Genomic DNA, 19,170 nt, shown 5'->3' with positions numbered 1-19,170 from the left:
GTAATCATATAGTGTTGTGGCTGGCAGTACCCTGTATTTGAAGAAATACTCGCGTGTGTGGAAGTGACTAGGGACATTTTCAATTGTGCGTAGGAACTTTTTTTGCGGAACCTGTATTATGTGTAGATTTCGTTGAGTAGTGGTGGCCCAAACTAAATGACAGTAATTAAGTCGGGGCTTAAACAAACTGTTGAAAATTAGCATCATGACATTCTAGGCAGTATATGGCGATTGCGGTAAACAATACCAATCACATGAGACAGCTTTGTTGCTCGGCAATCGACATGTGCATCGCAGCATAATGTTTCCTGGAAGACAACGCCTAATGTTTTAAAGCTGGATACGAGGGCGATGAGTTGTTATATCTTTATTAACCGTAATCTGTTAGTTTTACTACGAAATAACATTGTTTTTGTTTTATTTGTATTTAATTTAAAACTGTTTTGACGTGCCCATTCGTCTAACTTCTGTAAGGTTAAGTTGGCTTCATCGATTAATTCATCAACCGTATTCCCTATTAAAAAGATGCTAGTATCATCCGCGTAAATTATATATTTTGCCTGAAGGTTTATGTTGATAATATTATTAATATAGAGATTAAAAAGGAATGGGCCCAAGATACTGCCTCGTGGCACTCCTGAAGACACGACGAGTGGACTAGATAGATCCTGGTCTATGTCGACTCTCTGGATACGATGTTGTAGGTAGGATTTAATGAGGTGTGGCGCTTTGCCGCGGTAGCCATAGTGTAACAGTTTCTCTATTAAAAGGGTGTGGTTTATAAGATCGATTGCTTTAGCGAAGTCGACGAAAATTCCTAGGACTAATTTATTTCCGTTAAGTGCCGTTATATTAAGTCTTTTTGAGCTAATAACGCCAATTCAGTGCTAAGACGTTTGCGGAAACCAAATTAGAACGGTATTATAAAGTTATGTTTTTCTTCAAATTCAGCAAATCGATATAAAATTATTTTTTCGAGTAATTTTGAAAATACCGGAAGAATAGATATAGGGCGATAGTTACCCATGCCATTTTTATTACCTTTATTAAATAACACCGTCACACGTGCGGCTTGCAATCCGCGGGGAAAGACAGCCTGATTTAGACAAAGGTTGAAAATGTAAGAAAGAGGAGGGGCCAATAGATCAATTACATGCTTCATAGGTTTATTCTGGAAACCATCTATGTCTTTTGGTTTACTGGTATTTAACATGTTAACAACAGCCCAGAGAGGCTTATGGCGGCTCCCAGGGAGCCTTCGTTGACAAGGTCTATAAGCTGTGAGCTCAGTGTGCTGGTTATTTTTTGACGCTAGCAGTTTGACAGTCTCCCAGACTGTTCCCTGGCCATCTTTGCTGGAGCCATGACATGCAGAAATGACATAATCTGCTTTAAAATAAACATATGTGCTCGCTTTTGAACCAGGATATAGGTGAAACCTTTAACGAAAGGCCTACTGTAACGACGTTAGCGTTAGTTTTAGCCACCCCACCCTAACCAAGTTGCACCATTGCCCTTTGCCGAGATTTAGATATTTGTCTTGTCAAATTATTCGAAACTTCGAATACAAGCTATTCGAAAGTCGAATCGAATTATTCGATTAAGTATTATTAGATTCGAATTCGAAACTCGAATATTCGCACACCCCTAATTAAATAATTTGTATATTATAGAAGCAACACTGCAAGTAAGTGGAGTGCAGTGATGTACATAAAAAAAAAGAGGTGAGGCCTACCAAGGTAGTCGTCAATCTATCTAATTTAGATAGGCTGTGTGCCCTTGCTCCTTGTGGTTGGTGAAAAATGGTCCTTTTTGAAATGTACTAAAACGAGTCGTATGTAGGTCAAGCTGCGCTGCTAATACATCTACTGCTATCTCAAGTCTGTTCGTGCCATTTTTCTACTACTGCAGTTGAGTGGCGACGTGGAGAAAATACAGGTCTTGATAAATTGCAGTAAAATTTCGAGCAAGCATCTCCTACAATTTCACTGCTAATTTCAAATTTTCCAGCCTTTCTAGGAAAGCGCCCACATCCCCCTCCCGCCCCACAGCCTGATCAGGAACTACATCAAGGCCCAATCTAGAAGTGCCTGCGCCTGAAATTTGTTGCCAAAATCTGCTGTTTTTTTTCCCACATAATGATTGCACCCTGAACTGGGCACGCGACACCCATAATGATTTTCAGGTTCCCAGAAGCAAAAGCATGGCCTATGAGATCTGTATTTGCAACTCGATGGTGCCTATGACACACTAGTTAGGAAATGCAAAGCCTCTGAGATCTGTGTCTGTTGCCCAGAGCAGTTCTAATGATAACAGAAATTAACCTGGTTCTAAAGATGAGCAACTGGGGCTTTTGCAGATGGAACTGTCCTTACGCCACAAACGTTATGTCAAGAACAGACTAAAAAATGTGAAGCAACTGTTTTCGCCATGCAGAAGGAATTCACAGAGATGTGCAAACAGAAGCGGGTGGATGTTGTTGGTTGCAGGCGGAGCCTAGCAAGATCCACTGCATCGCCCAGTCACCTCGTTTCAGGAATTATGGGAAACATCCTTTCACAGCGGACAGGTGAACAAGACCATGCACATAGTGCTGCCGGTGGCCTGGGAGCTGTGCCACTGCACTGGCCCTTCCATTCCATGACACAATGCCCCGAGATAAGTGTCGAGAACTGCCCTCTTCTGCAGAGCAGAGTTTTGGCATACTTGTAATACACTCTATGCCATAACAGTTTTAGTCGCATATCAGACTGAATTTCCAAAGATTTTTTTTGGAAAACTATAGAAAAAATCAGCTTCGCCACAAGGGTAGAAGCAATGAATGCGATAGCCACAAATTGTAATGTTATACGAAGGAAGGCTAGCAGGGAACTCTTTTGGATCCGATCTCGCGTAACTCTACAATTTATGCGTGGCTTCAACTGACTCAATGCCGTACAGGCCAATGTAGAGCAGAGCTGAGGGAAAGCCTCAGCGACGAAATGCAAAGTGACCTAGGCGAACATGTGCATGGTTAAGCACTGAACGAACCTCCTCTTCGTTTGACCACCTGCATGTCTCTATAATCGTTTCCCTCACCCTCCCTTCGCTTTTCCACCCATTGCTATACTATACAAAACATGGCTGTGCTATGGTGCAGGAAAGAAGACGACCTTTAAGGTCTCGTTTTTCTTTGCTAGACAGAATATTAATGAAAACTAACAGGCAATAATGCGAAAGAAAGTATAGGGGATATTGTTTGTAGCAGTTAGGATATAAATGTGAAGAAAGTAAAGTGGACGAAAAGATAACTTGCCACCGGCAGGGACCGAGCCTACGACCTTCGAATAACGCGTCCGATGCTCTACTACTGAGCTACAGCAGGGGTGAGACGACTGAAACTCAATTAAGAGCAGTTTTTGGAGCAGCAAAATTTCAATTTTGGACCAGAACCTTGATTCGGAGCAGTTAGCGGCATTTAATATGCCATTATACGAGCTTGAAAAAACTAATTTGTAGCAACTTGGGGGGACAAGTACACATTTTCATTACCTTAGAATGCACATATAACACTGAAATAGCCATTGGAGAAATCTTTTTAACATCAACTTGTAGGTTTGGGCGAGTCGGTTCATGATGCAGTACAGCGCTAGTCCTGTTGTGTGTGGCAGAGGAAGCGGCTATAGCACTGGCCCTCACACAGACCAAGGCCACGTACGTGATCAGCGACTCACAAACAGCGATTCGCAATTTTTGCGAACGGGCGCATCTCGCAAGAGGCGTGCCACATACTACAGCGACATCCCGTACATCCAGGAGAGGTCGACTTCGATAACCGAAGGCACTTGCTGTGGATACCGGCACACACCGGACTGAGCACCCCAAACGAAGCGGCTCACCGTGTTGCTCGAGGCCTCACTCACCGAGCATCACCGGAGGAACAAGAGCCCCCGCGGGGTACGGCAAACGTCTGGGCGTGGGAGGATCGTATGACCAGGTTTCACGATATCACGACACACTACCAGTTACAGAGACGCGTATACCCATCCCCTCACGATAGGCTAAACAGGACGCAAGCGGTACACTACAGACAATTACAAACAGATTCGTACAGGAACCCCAGACTCATGCACGCCATGTATCCAGATATTTACACTACAAACAGATGCAGCTCGTGTGGCGAGGTTGCCACGCTTAGCCACATGTTGTGGGAGTGTCAGGGCTTAATAGACAAATCGAACAGTGCCGATTCATCCGTCTCTTCCACCGCCAGCCTCCACTCGCGCTGGAAGACCGCACTGCTCAGCTCGAACCTGACAGCACAACTCTGGGCCGTCCAGCGTGCCGAGGAAGCCGCTTCAAGACAAGGTCTCGGAACCGCGTCCGCGGTGGGTGCCCAGGCCCACTAAAAAGACGCCGGACTCAAATCTCATTGATTTGACAATAAAGTTTCCGTTCTTCTTCTAGTTTTCGCTTTTTAACATATTATCACCAGGTGCGAACTGCACTACCTTTTTACATACCACGTGAGCTTATCTAGCCTGTGTAACAAACATACGAAATAATTGAAAAAAATGTTCTGTAAACTAGGTTGACCGCAAACATTTGGAAAGAACCGAAAAAACATCATACTTATCAAAAATTTTAAAAATTGTGGTTGCGAAAGAATTGTAGTTACATAGCAGTAGGCCTTTCCTTAAGATCAGTGCCATGATTTAGCAGATAACCGCTTTGGCTTTTTGTACGTCTGCTTATTTACCTTTTCAAGCTTCCCAAGAGCTTACTGTAGGCCAGTGTTACTCTTTGTCAGGAGAAAACCACAATAAGCGCCTCCAGCTATATGCTCAGCCGCGCGGTTGGCATAGCGTCAAGTGTACTGCACGCTTTTAACAGAGGACCACAAAAGCGCGGTGAAGCGCGCTGCACCGCCATTCGCTGCCGCCTTCTTGTGCAAAACCGCTAAAGCAGGGGCTCTCAAACTTTCTGCCCTTGGAGAACTTTCTGGCCCCGGAACCCCAAACTGTTTATTCCGCATAAAGACACTCGAAAGCGGGGAGGGGGGGTGGGGGTGCAGCTGATAACGCCTCTCGACGCGCGCAGCCACAGTATTAACGCTGCCCGCGTTGGCCTGTTCTCTTTGCTTTAATATCGAAGGCAATCGCCGTTGATGTAGAACTCCCGACACTACATAGTCTTGCGATCCCCCCCCCCCCCTCCCCCGCGCCGCTGCGTGAGTCGCGTAAAGCGCGCGCCGACCATACACTGCATGCTTCAGGCCCAGCGCAGCGTAAGCAACATGTTCACGCGAACGAAGCGCCGGACGTAGAGGGGCCAGTCTAATTTCCCGCAAAACAAGAAAGGAGGCATGCCAATCGCACAGCGAAAGGGCCTTCGATCGATACACCGGTCGTAAAGCCAAGCCTAAATGCTCGTGTAGCCCACAGCCGGCACGAAGCGACGCCTCTTACCCGTATAAAAGCGCTCGTTGCACGTTTTGATTATAAAACCGACATAGAGCAGTGGCAAATCGCCGTGTATGAAAACTGCCACGTGACCCCCGACAAGCAACGCATAAAGTGCCGAGGTGCACGTAGTTTGAACCGGTTTGAACGCTCACGAGCATGAATTACCAGCGCTCCGCGCTTTCTGTCACCACGGGTCCGCAAATCGTGCAAGTTTCATTGCGCGCACTAGTCTACGTGCCTTTAGTGATGCTACCACCTGGGTCTCTCGCTACCCGCAGGCACCCGATGTGCGGATGCGGCGTGCGATGGCTTCGTTAAATGCAAATTTGCTTGTCTAAAGAAATGAATTAGTTGCATATATTGGTAAAAGGGGTTGCATTCGTTCTGGCAGCTCGCGGAACACTAAGATCTCCTTCACGGAATGCCTGGGTTCCACGGAACCCAGTATGAGATACCATGCGCTAGCTAGAGATCGCTGAGAGGCGTCGCATGCAGGGATGTAGTTGACGCGGCGTTGACGCAACACTCGCCCACGGGAAACGCGCGCATAGGTGACCACACGAAGCGGCGTCGACACAAAAACCGCAGCGACCCAACGAACACGCTACGCGCAAGAACCTGAGTGTCAACTCCGCTACCCACGCCACTCGGTGGTTTTCGCAAAGCGATAGTAGTGTCAGACCACACAGCCTAGCAGTAGAAGTAGCACGCTCGGGGTACGGCAGCATAAGTTGAGGGGTAACGCATATTTACAACAGTCCAGAGGAGATTACGGCGGCACCACGGGAGCGTTCATTAAAAAGGTGCATAGCAGAAACACGCTTGGGCGTGTCCGCGTGTTCTGCGAACGTCTAGAATTGAAACTTGAGCTAGTTGGTACGGATTCATGATGATTTAAGTAGCGCACTGACGGACGAGGAGCAATCGACGGCCTTCCGTGCGACAGAAATGTCCGGCTCGTTTCATCTCTGCTTGAGCCGCGTTCGTCACCCTCCCTCGCGCGCTTTTACACACAGGTAGAACATACGAGGTGGAGGGCGACGCTATCGATTTTATGTTTATGCGAAACATGACGGCGACGGCAAAGACCCGTCGAAGGTGTCCATATAATTGATATCGCAATAAAGAACACACTATGTAATCTCACAAGTGCTGTAATAAATTGTGAGCTGCCACTTTCAGCACAGAATATTTCTCGGACAGATTGAAAATAGGAGACTTCAAGGGGAGACATGTGCGAACCATCGTGATATCGGATGACACTGCTCTTGGGACTATTGGCGCGATAGCCATTGTTGCTAGGGTACGCGTAACATAACTACCAAAGTTCCCTCTTTAGAGCAGACACATTTAAACTGCACAAAGAAGACAACACGTTAGAAACATAGAACACACACACATGAAGTGCAGACTTCCAACTGTGTTTACTTCTTGAAGGTAGAACATTTCGAAGAGTTGACAAGGTGCAATTGCACTGATAATCTTGCAACAGGCTGTGAAAATGTGGCAATACTATGTGTGCGTAACAAGCCCGGAAGGAACCTGATCTAAGAAATCTATTTCCTTTCTTGACAATGAAGGTGAGCCACCTCTTTTTGCGACGAAGAATGCCTCGATGGCCTCTCTTTCTGTTCTCCTTTGCGCCTTAGGAAGGAATTTTGTTTTTTCTAGCCGAGGAAAACAGTTCGTGCTGTCTCAGTTCTTACAGTGTCATGCAAGATTACTGCCCGAGCCAGTGCGCATGGATCGTTCCTGAAGCAACACCACGACCAAATTTTCGGGCATGATCTGTACCGCATAAGAATTACCAAGGAACTTGTTCAGACCCTAGAAAAGGGTATGCCTCTAGCTACCACAGCTTTTTCTGTGGATGTAGAGGACCTTTCTGTTCTATTCCGCACGGCGGACTGTATAAAGTTATCAGATAAATTATCGAAGAGCAAGAGGAGGTCGAGTTTCAAAATACTATTGGAGTTCGTACTGAGGATTTTTTTAGAGCTGTTGCAGTTTTACCTAAATTTCACAGCAACTTTTCACAATGGGCACTTTCATGTACAAAAATCACGTATTTGCATCGCTTCCATGGTAGCCCCTCTGCTGGGTGACATTTTCGTTGCTTTTTTTGATGAACGTCTTAAGAAAGAACTAGCCAGATTCCCCGTGTTGCATGTTTTCCGCTATGTCGATTTTTTAGCTATATTAAGCAACTCTTTTAGTAATGACCTTGACAGTGTTGACACTAATATCATCAACACCTTCTCATATGAGAGGCAAGGTTTAAATTTCACCCTCGAATTGACCAAGGACAACCGCATTCAGTTTATGCATAGCTTGCACTGAGGTCAGTGAAAGGAATGCTGGGATATATGGGATGCATATGAACCATAAGAAACGCTCACCCACGGTCGTTGCAAGCAATCCGCGTAGTTGGTGTTGTCGCCATGGTCATGTGCGCGATATTTGGTTGTTCCAACCGCAGTGACACCCGCGGGTGAAAACAATCAACTAACGGCCACTTCTTTTCAATACCGAAGACCCTGGAGAACCAGTGCGAGCGCTCGAAAGCGTTGAGCACGAAGCGGCGCAGCTTATGGCTGGCGCGTATTAAACGCGCTGACTTAGACATCGAGAACCCCAACCTGCGAATCTGCGGCGTGCACTTCATTACAGGTAAAGAATTTCTTTGGACTTACACAGCGCGATAACGGCGATATATAACGAAAAATGTTAGTTTTGTAACTTTTTTCATTTTGCATTCGTAGGAAAGCCAGCTAAACTGTTCGACGAGACGGACCCGGACTGGGCTCCGTCGCTTCTCCTCGGCTACAGTGGCATGAACACGGACCCCTCACGACACAGACGCCTCGAAAAACGACGCGCCGTACAGCGGCAGGCGGACGCCGAAAAGCGGGAAGCCGAAGCGCAGAAACGGCGTGCCGAGGCCGCGGCGGTAGCGATAGGGATCCAGCAGTGTGCCGATCGGCCACTCTCACAGCACCCGACTGGAGAAACCGACGCTGACGAAAGTGATACAGGTAAGTTAACACTTTTGCTTCGGCTAGTCAAGTTCGAGGCCGTTTCCGGCGTGTAGGCGAATGCCTTGCAAACGCTTTGTGAAGCGTTTCTGTGGAGAGTTAAAATCATCGAGTCACTTTCAAATCTCGACCCGGAGGTCGCAGGATCGAACCCCGGCCGCGGCGGCTACATTTTCGATGGAGGCGAAAATGTTGAGGCCCGTGTACCTAGATTTAGGTGCACGTTAAAGAACCCCAGGTGGTCGAAATTTCCGGAGCCGTCCACTACGGCGTCTCTCATAAGCATATCGTGGTTTTGGGTAGTTAAACCCCAGATGTTATTATTACTTTCAAATCTCCGGCATTTTTTATTTTCAGTACAGGTTTTGCAGTGCAGACAGAGGTGACCATGGAAGACATTCAGCTACTGGAGCAACAGTGCATGTCAGTGAATGAACGCCTCTATGCCGCCCGTGTCGAGAAAGAGGAGCTTGAGATCTCGGAAAAGTCACTAAGGAGTTGTGAAAGAAAAGTCATGTTCTACACAGGGATGGCAATCTTCACTGTTCTCTTAGCTGTCTTTAAACTTGTGGAGAGTGCTGTATCGCACAACATCAACAACAGCCTGTCAAAATTCCAGGAATTCATCCTCTTCGCAATGAAAATCAAGGTGAACCTTCACAACACTGACCTTGCATTTCGCTTCAACATTTCTGAAGCAACAGTATCGCGGATTTTTGACAAATGGCTACACGGTGCATATTGTCGTCTTAAATCGCAGATGGCTTGGCCAGGGCGTGAGGCGCTGCAGCGTACTATGCCACAAGCCTTCTTTGATTGATTTAGGTCTAAAGTTTCCACAATTATCGATTGCTTCGAAATTAAAATTGAAAGGCCGTCATGTCTACTTTCTAGATGTGAAACGTGGTCAACGTATAAAGGAAGCAACACTGCAAAGTTTTTCATTGCAATTGCGCCACAGGGTGTAGTAACATACATTTCAGAAGGTTGGGGAGGCCGCGTCAGTGATAAACACATTGCAGAGCACTGGCTTATTGGACAACTTGGTTCCTGGCGATGTTGTCCTCGCAGATAGGGGGTTCAACATAGAGGACAGTGTTGGATTTTATTGTGCGCGTCTCCATGTCCCCGCGTACACAAAATGGAAAAAGCAGCTGTCTCCTGAAGACGTGGAAAAAAAAGGAAGCTTGCAAATGTTAGGATTCACGTGGAGCGTGTTAATGGCCTGATCAGAAATAAGATTGGGTTTTTGAAGCCTACCGTGCCGATTAACTAAGTTTCTTGTCGCGAGGGGGATGAACTCTGCAACTTGTGTCCACCAATAGTTGCCACAGTGAAGAACGGTACTGAGGAAAATGTAGCAGCAGATGACTGACACCAAGTGCCATCTGCTGCAAGGACCTTTGGGGTGTATTTAGTGTTACCATGGTTGGACACGATGTACGATACTTTTGTCAGTTTGTCTTAGCCTATGTCTTAGCCTGGATTAAGTGGAACAAGTAGGGAAAGCATCTTGGCAATCAATACATTTAACACAAAATGGCAAGCTTCGTTAATGAAGGAAGTTTTGTATGTTGACCGGCACTTATGCATGTAGCGAGGAGGAGACCAATGGTTTTAGTGCTTTGCACCCCCTGAATGCTTTGCAGCACGGGAAACTTGCACTGACATGCTTGCAACTGAGCGGTTCACAGTGTGCGATTGACTTTTGGTGGCATTTGTGTTTTGCTGACACTCTAATTCTTTTCCAATAAAAGATATGAAAACAACTCTTCTGTTAGTTCAATTCCCACGACACCGATGTAACTTCTGTGATGTCTGCATTTTGTGTCACTTCTGTATAAACTGTACGGCACTGAAGAAGCGTAGGGCCGAGTGGAACTATTGTGGGGACTACTAGAGGCTTTGAATTGTGAACCAAGGTCTGATGACCTGGCAGTTTTGACGTATAAAAAGGACTTATAAGTCGTAAAATTCAGAACTGGCAAAGCTATTTGTTCCACCTCCTGTCAAAGCCAGCAAGGTATTTATCATTCACGGTACAGCAGCTCTTCATGCTTTGAGAATCACTAAGCATGCAACTCTTTACTAATGCTGAAGTTTTTGCATAAAACCACCAGAAATGAGAATGAAACAGCATGTGCTTTCAAAACAATTTATTTTGGACACTTTCTTGTCGGTAGCCCTTCAAGCATCCTCCTTAGCGCCTTTACAATCAGGGCAGACTCAACGGTTCCTTTTTGGTGCTTTCTTCAAAGCAACGCATGAAAAATGAAACCACTTGTACTGACAGGAGCTGCTGTTACAGGCGATGATTTTGCCAGTCTCTGGCCCTCGGCAGAAGCAGTACGCATCCTCACAGGCCGTCTCATCTGGACATTTGAGTTGCCTAGTAAAATAGTGGCTCAACAGCTCAGGTAGGATAGCTTTCACAAAGAATTCTTTGGCAGTAGCCATCACGCTGGTGCAAATCTTGTCACCTTTCAAGATTTTTTCTACGAAGAAAACATTAGGAGTCCAAACAACGAAGTAGCAGTAGTCAACTCGGCACACTGCCATTTGAGTCCGAATCTAAAAATAATAAGCATGCTGCCTTTGCAGCTGCATGACGAAATTGATGGTGCAGAGGCACGAGTTGGGAGCTGAGAGCTCTGTCAGTTCTTCAGCATTCCGTAGCTAGTATGGGTATTTAAATTAAACTCCGCCCTTGCCACAGCACCTGCAGCAGACGAGAGCATCTGGTGTGGCGCCAACAAACGGATAATCAGCACTCAAGTGCACACCAGCCTTCGCACAACGGAAGCCTTGGTGAATGGCTTGCTGGCTGTCTCGAAATGCTTTAAAGGCATCTTGCTCATGTGTCAGTCCCCATGTAACTGCATGTGTCTTCACTGAGCGCTTTTCAGGGTAGCATATCCCTTTCAAAAGTGATATGCTGGGCTTGAGAACACTTGTGCAACGTACATTTTTCATCACAGAAGCAGTCACACGACCAGCCCGGTGTAAAAACCAGTCTCTTGACCTGCTTCGGTCTTTTGTGCGAGCTTCCACAGACTTGACAGTCTCTTCGCTGACGATGAACGTTGACATAAAAGTGTCAGCTTTTGCGACAAGAGTTTCCAGATCATCTGCTGCATGAGTATCTGAGTAGAGGTCTCACCGTGAGCAACTGTTCGGTGAACAGGTTCTTGAAAGCTTTCACAATAGTGAGGCAGCAGAGAAAATATTGCAGGTACAACGCCTGTAGTGTTGAATGCTGCATAAAGCTCCTCGAGCTCAGTCGGTGATGGGGCTGAAATGTCCTTTCGTTGCTTTGACACTGGTTTCTTTTGATCCACTGCTTGTTGCATCGAGGCGACGCTTTTCTTTCAAGGAACTGAAGTCTATGCCTTTAAGTCTTTTGCAGTTCACCTTCTCAACATAAGCCGGCAGCCAGGCATTCTCCTTATGAGTACAAGTTGTCGACTGGTTGAGCCGGGCACCTGTTTCAATGGCGAACAGGCTGGCACCAACATGTGAGCATGTCTCCCCAGTCCCTGCCATGCAGGTACACTGTCCAGTCACTACGGCGCCACTCTGCTTGCACAGCACCCACACCTTTAGAGGGCACTCTCCCAACCTTTGAGAGTGGTTCACCTGCAAATTGAGCATGAAAAGAATTAAACATTTCGATCACTACTCATAAAGAAGGTTTTCACTATTACCTGACTTTCTAGTGCTTGGTTTCCAAGCTTAATGTGTCCATTTTCTCGTGCAGTATGCACACTTTTCTCATAAACAGCAGTCCTTTTTCACAGCACCACTAAACTACCTCGCTGTTTTGCAAACTCTTTTGCAGCAACCAGAAAGCTTTAAAAACACCTAGTGAATGTCGTAAAACACTAACAAATTCAAACTAATAGTGCGATCTGGTGTTCAACAAGCAACGCATGGGCTACGTAGTGAAGGGCTCGATACCACCGCGGGTCCAACGTGCACTGATATCGCACGAGCGCTTTCCCGAGTTTCGCCTCCGAGATTGAATCCCGTGCCCTCGGGCTCAGCAGCCGAGCGTCATAACCAGTGAGACACCGCGGCGGATGCTTTCAAACTATGTACACCAGTTGAGAGCCACGTGAAAATAGCAAAAAATCTCTGCGCTTACCTCTCCAAGTAGGAGCACTTTGTCTTCTCCGAGCCTCTTCGCCGACAAACTCTTCACCCGACCACTCGGGAAATAATTGTGGGACTCCAACGCTTTGTGGGCTTTCATCTGGTCCAGGGTCACAAAGCTGGTGGAGAATATCAAGTAGTTGACGATGTCACCGTGAGCGACACTCGGCAACAGGCTGACGTCGGCACTTGTGTCCGTTCCTAGGCGGAGTGTGTAGGGATCGACGTTCTCGCACAGTTCAATCTTTTCTTTGTACCGTACACGCGCAGATCCAATCAGCTGCGACAAGTAGGCCCCGCAAAACGGCTGTGCACTCGGAAATGGTGGCATGTGCGAGCAAAAAGCCTGTCACGACAGAGAAAACCACTGCTCGACCGATCCTCGCAGCGCGCGCGCGTCCGACAAGCGACAAGTGGTTCGCAAATATGGCGGCCGCGGCAGCAAGCGCGCGGATGTGACGTCATGTGAAAGCTATGTATAGATCAGCAAAGCTTCAATTTGGGCTAGTTGGTATGGCATAGCTATATTTGCATTGCCTGTCACACAACATAAAGCATTCCTTGGCATTATTGTCTGTTAGTGCTCATTATTATTGTGTATAACAAAGAAAAACGAGCCCCTAAAATTAACACTTCTTTTCTTCTTACAACATCAAGAGGGTAGCAGAAAAGTACAAAATTCGCGTCGTGTTTTTAGCGTCACGGATGGATGGATGGATGCTATGAGCGTCCCCTTTAAAACGGGGCGGTGACATGTCTGCCACCAGGCTCGAAAAAAAAAAAAAAAAAAACTTCCTTGTTTCACGTTGGCCTAATACCTTATCTACATTGATTAAATCTATGTTATTATACCAAAAAATATAAATATAAAATATAAAAACGCAATCTTAAAAAAGTGCCCTCTGCCGACTAAAAGAAAAAAATGAGCATCGCTTGAGCAAAAAGAACCACAAGAACGAGTACACTAAAAGCATGTCAAATGTTACTTATGAAACTCCTTTGTCCTGTGGGCAGTCGTATATTGGTCAAACTGGCCGCTGCTTCAATGAACGCGCGCAGGAATGCAAGCGATCCATGCGCACTGGCTCAGGAAGTAATCTTGCCTTTCTGCTGCGTTCGTCATTCGAGCGAAATTGTGGTTCCCACAACTGTGGCGAATGAACTCATTGTGGGACGATCCATTACTGAAAGACATTGATAGGCACTGGGAAAGCTGGACTTCGGAATTACCAGCGCTGTTCGTTTCACTCCTAGGCAGGTTCCACCATTTGAACTTCACCTGTTCTGTGATGGAAGCCCGCTGGCATACGGGTGTAGCTGTCTACACGCGTAAAGAGGAACATTCAAGGCTGCAACTGCTCATGAGCAAGAGCAGGGTTGCGCCGCTCAAGACTACCTCGCTGCCACGTCTAGAGCTGCTTGCGTGCTTGTTGGCTGGCATGCTGTAGAACTACTTACTAGGAATTACGGAAACAGCCAACAGTCAGGGTTTCTTTTGGAGTGACTCGTCGATAGCCATACAATGGATTGCGGCTCACGCTAAACAATGGGAGACTTTCGTGAGAAACCATGTTCTCGAAATACGTCTCACCTCGGGATATTCTTGGAGGCACTGTGCCAGCAAGAATAATCCGGCGGATTTGCTCACGCATGGAGTCGCAGCCGAGGCATTAACGCGCAAGCCACTGTGGTGGATCTGTCCTTCATGGTTGCCGCACCATCATTTGCAATCGCCTTCAAAAATTTTGTCCACTTTTTCACCACATGCTATTCATAGCGAGGCCATTGAAGTGACATCAGCTTGCCCCACAACAGTAGTCGTACCCTCTGCGCCCCCCTGTGAGCCTCTGCTTGAAGTTGCACACTACAAACGCCTATCCCGATTATAGTCCAAGTCACTGCTTAGATCATGATGTTCCGCCGGAACGCTTCATCGAAGGAGCCATCTTCAGCAGGACCACTGACGGCTTCAGAGTTGTACAAGGCAAAGATGTATTGGTTGAGGTTGGTCCAACACACTGTATTCGCAAACGAAACCATGGCCCTGGAAGCAGAACAACAAGTTCCCAAGATAGCCAGTGTGCTGGCCGTTTCTCGACCGTGACAGACTACTTTGTGCAGGAAACGAGCAGGCTGCAGCAGCTTGACGACCAAGAGGAGCTGAAGCATCCGATCTTGCTTCCTGCTGATCACCGATTCACCCATCTCTTGGTTGACGCAATGCACAAACGACTCCTGCATGGTGGAATGCAGCTCACCCTCCTATACCTTCGGGAGCGCTTTGCTGTGTCACATGTGGTTGAGTGTGGCATTTATGAATGCGTATTCGTATTTCATTGGAATGGCCAGCAGTGCAGCATGCAACTGATATGCCTGTGAGGAGACACTTGAGCAAATTCTATGCCAGTGCCCATCATACCAGACTCAAAGAAGTGATCTGGAAGCCAAGCTCCATCGTCTGGATGCAAGACCACTATCAGAAAAGAAGATCCCGGGACCTTGGCCCACGGTTTCGCGCATGCTCCAGGCCGTGAAATCCCTGTTGTGCTACTTGAAGACGACCGGACTTCACGAGCACCTGTGAAATAACGGCGCGAGTTCGTGTGTTCCGACTAACTGTTCATTCTTCTCTATCCTATCTCTTATTCCCCCACCCCACGCGGAGAGTAGCCAACCGAGCCAAAGCTTGGTTGAACCCCCTCATTTCTTTCTCTCTCTCTTTCCATTGCCTTGCACTGCAAGAACTGCGACAGCATGAGCTATTTTCATCAGCTCCAAAAAACAAAGTTACTTCCCAAGGCAAAAACGAGAACAGAAAGAGAGGTCATCGAGGCATTCTTCATCGCAAAAAGCGGTGAGAGCTGCGTTAGCTCACCCTATTTATCATTATCAAGAAAGGAAATAGATTTCTTAGATGGGTACATCAGGAACCTTCTGGGTTTGTAATGCGCGCATGCTATTGTCCATTTTCACAGCCTATTGTAAGATTAAATGTGCGATTGCTCCTTGTGAACTTTTATAAATTCTCTACCTTCAAGAAATAAACACAGTTGCAAGTCTGCGCTTTATGTGTGTGCATATTTTATATTTTGTGGGAGAGCATGCGCGCCCACTGCCTTTGCTTAACGCTGGCGCGATCGCGGACTGGTGGCGGGAGCGAAGAGGTCACTTGGAGAGCGAGCACCGTCGCCCCTTTCCTGTGAACCCCTTCTTTCCCGCCACACCGATCGCTACTCCTCCCTTCACGGCTCGCGGAACAGGGAACTCGCCCGTGCGAGGGAAACAACCCTCAGGTGGGGAGTGAGGCGGGAGGTGGATGAAACAGCCGACCAGGCAGGAAGACGGGCTCTCTTGCTCTGCTTACCTGCGCAGGAAACGAGCCACTAGCCACATCACCGCCCCAAGATCCGCGAGCCGACCAACGACCGAAGGTGTAAGCGTTACCCTTTGTTTTCTACTAGAGTGGACTAACCCTCTACGCGACATTTATACGTTATTGCTAGAGTAGCAATAAAGTGTTGTTTGTTGTTCTAGCCCGTTGCCTTATTCGCCCGAACCCGTCGTAGCTGCGATGACTCGCACTATATACGGGAAGGGGACGTTGACACGTGCAGGGTACGACTATTTGCGGCTGCGACCGGAGCTAGGCTTCTGCACCAGTCGTGCATAGAGCGTACCCCGTCAGTTTCTAACATGTTGTCTTCTTCATGCAGTTTAAACGTGTCTGCTGAATCTACGACTCAGCAATATGCCTTACTTCCCTTTATTGGGTGAAGGCAAATATCAGGATTGAAAACACAAGCCCCCTTAGACACGCATTGGGTGCTGGCGTACGTCCTGTTCAGATCAAATGAAACAAAAATGCGAATTCACAGCTGGATTCAAATTATTGAAAGTATATTAAACACTAAAGCATCATTAGTTTCTTTTGCCAGTAGAAGGAATCTCCCTCCACCACAGCACGTCCTGTGCAATACTCATATTTCTTCTGTTAATACAGGCAAGTACCTCAGCACCACTATTTAAAGCTATCCTTCCTGGTTCTCTCATATCACGAACACCATTAATGAATGTCACATCACACTAGGATACTTTCAAAGACACTTGCGCCTCGCTCCCGTTCCATTAAAGAACTAGTTTATATCACATGCTCTGCTTGGGACCCACATCAGTCTAACCTTTCTAAAGCACTTGAATCACCACAAAATCGCAAAACTATGATCGGTAGCACATCTTGATAACCTGGAACTAAGACGCCTTCAAATCAGGTTGTGCATTTTTCTCAAGTTTTATCATTTCTCTCTTAGCCCCTCGTTAATCTTGGCTGCTCATTGTCTCTCCTGCTATACACGAGCTATACAAAAGCACTGTATCTACCACTGGCGCCGACTGCTGTGCTGCCTGTGCACCACAGACTGCTGAGCACACGAAATCACACGTGCCGCTTGTTGGGTGATGCCGCTTTTTATCGTAAGTTTAGTTATGAATGCCCACGAAATAGCACAAAGAGCTCAACTACAAAGACTTCTGCTGAGCCGCAAGCTGCACCTCTGTTCATCTCGAGGAGCAAGAGCACACACAACATTACCTTGCGCACCAACATTCTGCAGCACACGAAACTGTGCAACCTTGCCCAAGAGCTTCGTGTAGTGAAAATGACTGTGTTAAAGTGCAATTATCACTGTGCCCGCTGCATAAGCCTGAACAATGAAACTCGCAGTCTTCCAGACTGCAGGCAAGATATAGATGCTCGCAGCCATATTACATAGACTCACATGGAATTGGCAGCTGCAGTTATAATCAGAACTGTGTGATCAGAGTATTACATGCTATTTAGGAGATAAGTATACTCTAGACTGCAGCTGAGCACTGCAATAGTCACTGAGTGTGACGCTATCGTGTGGATAGACATTGGGGCACCTTTCACTTTGCTTGTGAATCCGCAGCCACCCAGCATGAGCACCTCGTAAACGAGATACATAACATCAAAGACGGACCATATCATGTTTTTTTTTGTCCGAATATCCAAGGCAGTCTGCGTGACAATGTAAAGCGCTTGAAATGATGACAATACAACAGAAGCGCTCTGTTGTCGTCATCCTTTTGAGTGCTTTACACTGTCGCTATGACACACCAACAAGGCCAAACACGACAGCTCTGCTTCTGGTTTGCAGTGCAGGCCATATTCTTCAGAGAAACTACTTTACAAAAACGTTTCACATGGTCCGACCAGGAAGTGAAAAGTCACTCTGCCACGCAAATTGTGGAGCAATCTTGCTGAGCGCTTTCACACTCGTCTGTGGCGACACTATTTTCATAGCAGTGATGTGCAAGGTTGTCCTCTGCTAATGAATTATCGACACTGGCATCGGTAAATAAGAACAGCATTGAAATTAGTCAAACAATAGCATTTTCTTATTGCTGTACAGAATAAGTGTGACATTTTTAAGCAATTAAAAGGTTTGAGACTGCAGCTACTCAATTACCTTGCAGCTGTTGTAAAACAGCAAACTGCCTATTTGATAGTGCTCGCCATCACGTCACAGATTGCTGTGATAAAGCGACAGCAAGGCTGTCAATAAGAGGAAATCAAGACATGTAAAACAACCTCATAGCATGAATGTACATCAACACGCGTGCTATAAATGCTCCCACTCCTTTCATCATCGCACACAGCCTTATCACTTGCGTTAGTAGAAATTTCACTTAATTAAAGCTCTTTAGCTTCCCTGTGGGAAGAAAGGCTTATGATTGGCAACCAGACCCTAGAATTTCTGCAACACCATGGAGACTAAAAAAGGAGCCTACTAATGCCAAGGCAATCCATTGAATAAAGGTGGGATTGAGGACAGGCTTTCACAAATCATGACCACTCGTTACTTCCCACTCCGTCAGTGAAGCTTCTCGATACTCTAAGCGCTCCATTCCCGTAGATGGTTGCTTCATCATGGAAGTTGAGTTCCAGGGATGCACAGCATATCTCCTCTTCTACTTTACCCTTGATCGCTTTGCGCAATTTGGGGTAACATAAATGAAATTAAATGTTGTTTCGGAAGGTACACATATCCTCAGAATTGATGCGTTCAAGGTTCTGGAACTGCGCATTTAAGGGTCGTCTCTGCATTACATCAAGACGTCGACCATGCCAGCAATACTCGATGTGGCCCAGCCCCCAGGCTCGCGCAAAGCTTCACCACCAAAGGCTCTTCTGGAACTGCACATTCAACGGTTGTCCCTGGACTGCATCAAGACGTCGACCAGGCCAGCAACACTCGAGGCGGCCCAGCCCTCAGGCTTGCGCAAAGCTTCCTGACCAAAGGCTCTTCTGGAACTGCACATTGAAGAGTTGTCCCAGCATTGCATCAAGACGTCGACCATGCCAGCAACACTCGACGCGGCCCAGCCTTCAGGCTTGCGCGAAGCTTCCCCACCAAAGGCTCTTCTGGAACTGCACATTGAAGGGTTGTCCCTGCATTGCTCCAAGACGTCGACCATGGAAGCAACACGGGACGCGGCCCATCCCTCAGGCTAGCGCGAAG

At 46.9% G+C, this 19,170-nt stretch overlaps 1 protein-coding gene across 1 annotated transcript in view; it reads right to left on the bottom strand.

Annotated features, from left to right (window-relative positions):
- LOC119382298 (protein O-mannosyl-transferase Tmtc3) overlaps nt 1–19,170 on the bottom strand; it is a 473,291-nt gene that overhangs the window by 36,238 nt on the left and 417,883 nt on the right. The window lies entirely within an intron of this gene.

The sequence above is a fragment of the Rhipicephalus sanguineus genome, chromosome 2 (assembly GCF_013339695.2).
Source record: "Rhipicephalus sanguineus isolate Rsan-2018 chromosome 2, BIME_Rsan_1.4, whole genome shotgun sequence".
Classification (NCBI taxonomy): domain Eukaryota; kingdom Metazoa; phylum Arthropoda; class Arachnida; order Ixodida; family Ixodidae; genus Rhipicephalus; species Rhipicephalus sanguineus.
The sequence above is the reverse complement of the archived record's forward strand: the minus strand, read 5'-3'. Positions and strand labels throughout refer to the sequence as shown.